Raw genomic sequence first — 5645 nt, 5'->3', positions numbered from 1 at the left:
CATTAGATGCATTGATTTCAGTGTAGATGTTGTTTTCTAATCCTATTTGATTGTTTGCATTAGATGTTGTTAATCTTGAGGTTGTACATTATTAAAAAAATTATTTTTCAAGATATATTTAATAATATGTAGAGGGATACTGTTAAGAAATAATTATTTGTCAAAAGTTGCGATACCTAGAATTCAAATGAAAAAAATGTGTAGAATCAATGCTGCTGCAAAGTGCAAATCCTTGACAAGATCGTCTCCTTTTTTCATCACCAACTAATTACTAATAGATAATTACATATATTCAAAATTACTAATAGAGTAATTTCATACAACAATGTATCCAAAATATTTATAAGAGGAAAATGTATTTTATAAACATAAAAACAAATCAAAATATTTTTGAAGAAGATGTGATAATTGTTTGGAAAAACAAATAATGTAAAGATTTTATAAATCTGGCCACTCATTAAAAAAAAAATTCAAAAATACATTATTTCTTGACTTTGCAAAATAGACTATAGATAAAAAAATCATCAAAATATTCTTGAAGGAAATAAATTATTTCAAACATAAACAAAGAAACAAATTATTTCAAGAGTAATCTTGAGATATTAAATTACTAAAACTACTCTTCAATATATATTTTGTAATATTTGAAGGAACACTATTTAGAATTAATCAGTTGTCAAAATTTGTGATACTTAAAATTAAATGAAATAGACGTGAAATATCAATCCTCCTACAAACTATTAACAAGATTGTCTCGCTTCTTAATCACCAACTAATTACTAATAAACAATTACATACACACATAAAAATATGATACACCAACCATAACATTAAAAAACATTACCATCTAAATCCAAACACACAAACCACTCAAAGTATCCAAGCACAAACATACAAACCATTCAAGGAAAGCAACACAGACCAAAATAAAGAAGAGAATGATATGGTCATGCCAAACAAAGCAAACATAATGTGAATTTTGAATTTTATCTCAAACATATACATAATAATAATAATTTAAAAATGCGACATTGTTTCTCTCAACCAAAAAACATTACCATCTAAATCCAAACACACAAACCACTCAAAGTATTCAAACACAAACATACAAACGATTCAAGAAAAACAACACAGACCAAAATAAAGTAGAGAATGATATGGTCATGCCAAACAAAGAAAACATAAGCGTCATTTTCCAAAAATCTAGGAAGCGAAGCGTCCGCGGAAGCGTCTGCTATATATATATATATATATATTTGCATTTATACTCAAAACAAACATCCCAAATACCAAATTAATTGTAGAAGACATGAAAACATGCATATTTTTGCATAAATCAAGATAGATATAGCATTCATGATTCCATTGTAGTTACTAGTATGTACAACAATCATCTATATTCTAGCTATTACAAACATACATCAAATTTTTAAGCATATTATAAAACATAAAACATTTAAGCATATTATAAAACATAAAACATAGAGCATATTATGATTTATCTAGCAAGTGAGCAACTATCAACATTTATGATGTCTAAAATTCAAATATAATGTTTACAAAATATGTCACTTGGTCACCGCCAAGACAAAAAAGGTTCAAAAGTCAAATTCACAAGTCTACAAGTCTAATGAGTAATCTATGACAAAAAGTAGTAGATTGTGAATATATCTACTAATCTCTCCTCCTTCCACCACGAAGAGAACGTGGCGGCGGGCCTCCACGTGGTGGCAATGAAGAAGATGGTGCCTATAGAAGTTGTGGCACTGAAACTGATGAAGAAGAACCCCCTGTTGTTGGTGTTGAACCATCGAACCTAGGAATCAAGGGACCAGATGGGGGTAGGGGTGGCATATTATCAACACGATCATCATCATCCTAGAATCGCTCAAAAAATTCATGCAAAAGAAAAACACTAGTTAACAAAAAAATTAAAAACATGAATTAGAGAAATGTTTTATAAGGAAAAATTGGAAAATTCATACCACAATGGACATACCGAGATAAGAGCACCCTCTAATTTCTCTAATCGCAACACTCCAGCCTCCAAATTGGGCTCCTCTGGATTCTTGTCCCAAATCAACAAGTCTTTATTAGACTTTGCATCTTCACAGTAATGGGACATCAATCGCAAGTTGTAATGAACATAAACCAAGCTCTCTACTCGGTCTCAACTCAACCTGTTCTTTTTAACACTGTGGATGAAAGAATAAGAGCTCCAACACCTCTCTGCAGAAGAAGTGTTTACCACCTGTGATAGCACCCGCAATGCTAAAGCCTGTAGAAGTGGAGTACCCCCTCCATGCATGTTCCACCACTCAAGAGAAGAAAAAGTCTTTTGATCTTTAATTGCATGCATGCTCCCAGATGGACCAATGTTAAGCGTATAGTTGCTCACCTGTCTCTGTACGAATGCAGCGTCCTCCTCATCAAAGATTAATTTACTCAATGCAACCATATATTTTTTGTGAACCTCCTGATCTTGGTGTGGTTTTCTCCTACTTGCCCCCCCAGGTGCTAGTGTTGAAAGCCATGATGGATGATAGTATTTAGGTGTCAAAACATATGCTAATGCATGCAATGGAACATTTAACATTTCCCATCGGTTTTCCACCTCTGCACGAATATAATTGTACAAGGTACTATCTCTAGGCTCAACAATGTCTTTAATCTACCCCAACATGCTATCCATTTGCTCATACACCTCCCCAATTACTGGTCGATCTGAATCTGCAAACTTGATCATGTAATAAATTGGTTTGGTGAATTGCAAAACATATTTAATCTGTGCCCAAAAGTAACTGTCAAGAACAGTGTCCTTGACTGCATTAGCACCATCTATGTCAGTGTTAATTTCATCCCATGAATCAGCACACACCAGATTAGTTAAAGCTTGTCTCACCTTCACTAGCCATCTAAAGGTGAGGTAATAACTAGCAAATCTTGTCTTTGCAATTTTAAGCCGCTGCAACTTGGAGTAAGTGCCATAGAAGTAGTTTACCCTTGTATGCCCTGTGATGAATTTAATGAGCTGCTTCCCTCTCCTGTAAAGCTCAGTAATCCACCCACATTCTTTGTGCTTCACAATATCATGCATCAAAAGGTTCAATGTGTGAACCAAGCACCCAGACCAAAAGATGTGTGGATAAGTACGCTCAATAATTTTTCCTGCTGCATTATCTGTGATCACTTGAACCACATTATTCGGAACAACATCTTTGATTGATTTCAATAGGAGCTCTGCAATGTTTTGTGCAGATGCAGTGATGGAAGAGGAGTCATGACATGCAATAAATACTGCACCACTAGAAGAAACACCAAGAACATTTATCAAATGTTGGTTTATAATATTTGTCCACCCATCTGATACAATGGATACCCCAGAATCTACCCACTCATTTGTAAAACGTGTCAAAGTTCTTTGAACCTTAGCTTTTTCTCTTTCTAATAACACTGTTCTAGCTTTCTCATAGTTGGGGGCCTTGTATCCTTTTGGGGCTTTATTGATGGCCTTTACCATTTCATGCCAATAGGGAGAGCAAAGCACATTGAATGGTACACCGCAAGCACAAAGAAAACGGACTATCTTTCCATCCACATCATCCCTCCCAGCAAAATTAAGGAAATCCCCTATTGTTCTTCTACCTCCAAAGCTTGCAGAAGTACCATGAGGAAATGAGCAGCTACCAAATTTAGAGGTTGCACTTGATTCAGAATGAGTTTTTTGTTTCTTGTTTTTTTTTTGTACAACCATCTCTATTTGGATGCATTTTCTTCTTTCTTCAATTGAAATGTTTGGGCAAATTTGTACCCCCACAGGACCCTTTTTTTCATCATTTTCCAGCACCCCACAAAGATGCCTGCTCAGACGGGTATATGAACCACAATATGGTTTTCCTCCATGACAACCATGAGGGCACACAAATTTGTAAGATCCACCACCCTTTCCCCCATCAAGTTTGGTCACATAGTTCCACAAGGGTGTTGATGTAACTTTCCCATCTTGTGTTTCAGTGTCCCCTTCAGGTTCATCCCCTTCCTCTTCAAACCCTTCCTCCTCATCATACATTGGGTCACTCATATTGAGATCGCTGTCCTCTTGTGTTTCTTCCCTTCTATTCCTATTCCCCTTTGCCATCATTAAAACCAAGAGTGGAATGATACATAGAAGCCAAAAGAACATCATCTTGGAATATGGATATAGGTGGTGGACAACTTGTAAGTAATTGAGCAAGTAGAAACAATGGGAAAGAGTAAGAGAGGGAGGAGAAAAATACAAAAAAATTGTCAAAAAAGTAAGGGAGTTTGGGGTTTGAACTTACCTCTTTAGCTCTTGTAGATGAAGTCCTCCAAGCTCTTGCTCCAAGCTCCTCCTCTTTCTTCACTCCTCCAAGCTCTCCTCTCTTCTCCTCTCCTTTCCTCTCTTCTCTTCTCCAACTTTCATAAACTCAAAGTGAGAAAATGAGGAATGAATGGGGGCTTTATTCTTTTCATTCCTCACCTTAACCTCACTCTAACCTCACCCTAACCCACCCCCTTTATGCTAAGTTAACATAAATTAAAAAAAAAAAAAAAATGGTTTTTTTCCCTTGCGCGTGGCCTTCTTTCCCGAAGCGTACGGAAGTGTACGGGAAGCATGCAATTCCTCCTCTGAAGCGCCATGCTTCTGAGGCCCGAAGCGCCATACAAAGTGCGCTTTGAAGGCCTGGAAGCGTCGCTTCTGTACCGCGCTTCCAAATTTCCAGAAAGCGGCCAAGCTTCGGAAGCACTGCTTCCGGCCAAGCTTCCTAGGTGCTTCTGTACGGGACGCGCTTCGGGACTTGGAACCAGGGGGCGACTTCGTGCAACATTGATTATACGTAAGTTTTTTTTTTAAGAACAAGAACTTCGAATACTCCAGTAATTATAGCACTAAAACCTTACCACAAGTTATGTTTGCAACGCCTGGTATTGATGGGATTTGTAGGGAGAAAAAAACGAACAGAGAAACGAAAAGCAAATTCCGCTTCACCACGTAATGAGCGACATACACTCAAGGAAGATCATCAATTATTTTATGCAAGATTATTGGAAGTTTGCTTTTGCTATCCGGATCCATCCGTGTATCCGTCCTTGTGTTGAAACTTTAAAGAATGTATATTATCGACTTGTGCACCACTGAATAGGCTAACAACAAGAGACTCTTTTTGAGAGTGTAAGTTTTGATAGTTTGAATTCATATTGAATGCTGTTGCTTCTGGCAAAATTGTAGAACTGTAGAAAGTGTGTGAAATTAAACACTCCAATCATCATGAGGAAGCCTATGATGATGATAATGTCTATGAAGGAAGCTTATGATGATGATAATGTGTGTGAAACTAGAAGCTCCACTCATCATTAAAAAAAAATTGATAATGAGTGGAGCATCTACACATTCCATGGTTTTTCCAGAAACAACAACAATATTCGATAAGAAGTCTGTATGTTTAATCACATTTATAAAAAATAATATAGGACAAGGATAATGAACATTTTACATAAAAATGAAATGGAGAAAACCATTAGTGGAGAGGAAACATCCCAACATATGGGAAAGAAGGAAAAACTGTATATTTGTAGAGAGTTAATTACAAAAGTTTGCAATTATTTTAGTTTGGAAATAATGT

The sequence above is a fragment of the Pinus tabuliformis genome, chromosome 1_2 (assembly GCF_031772625.1).
Source record: "Pinus tabuliformis cultivar Carrire ecotype Pingquan chromosome 1_2, CPIR1, whole genome shotgun sequence".
Lineage (NCBI taxonomy): Eukaryota > Viridiplantae > Streptophyta > Pinopsida > Pinales > Pinaceae > Pinus > Pinus tabuliformis.
Note: the sequence above shows the minus strand (reverse complement) of the source record.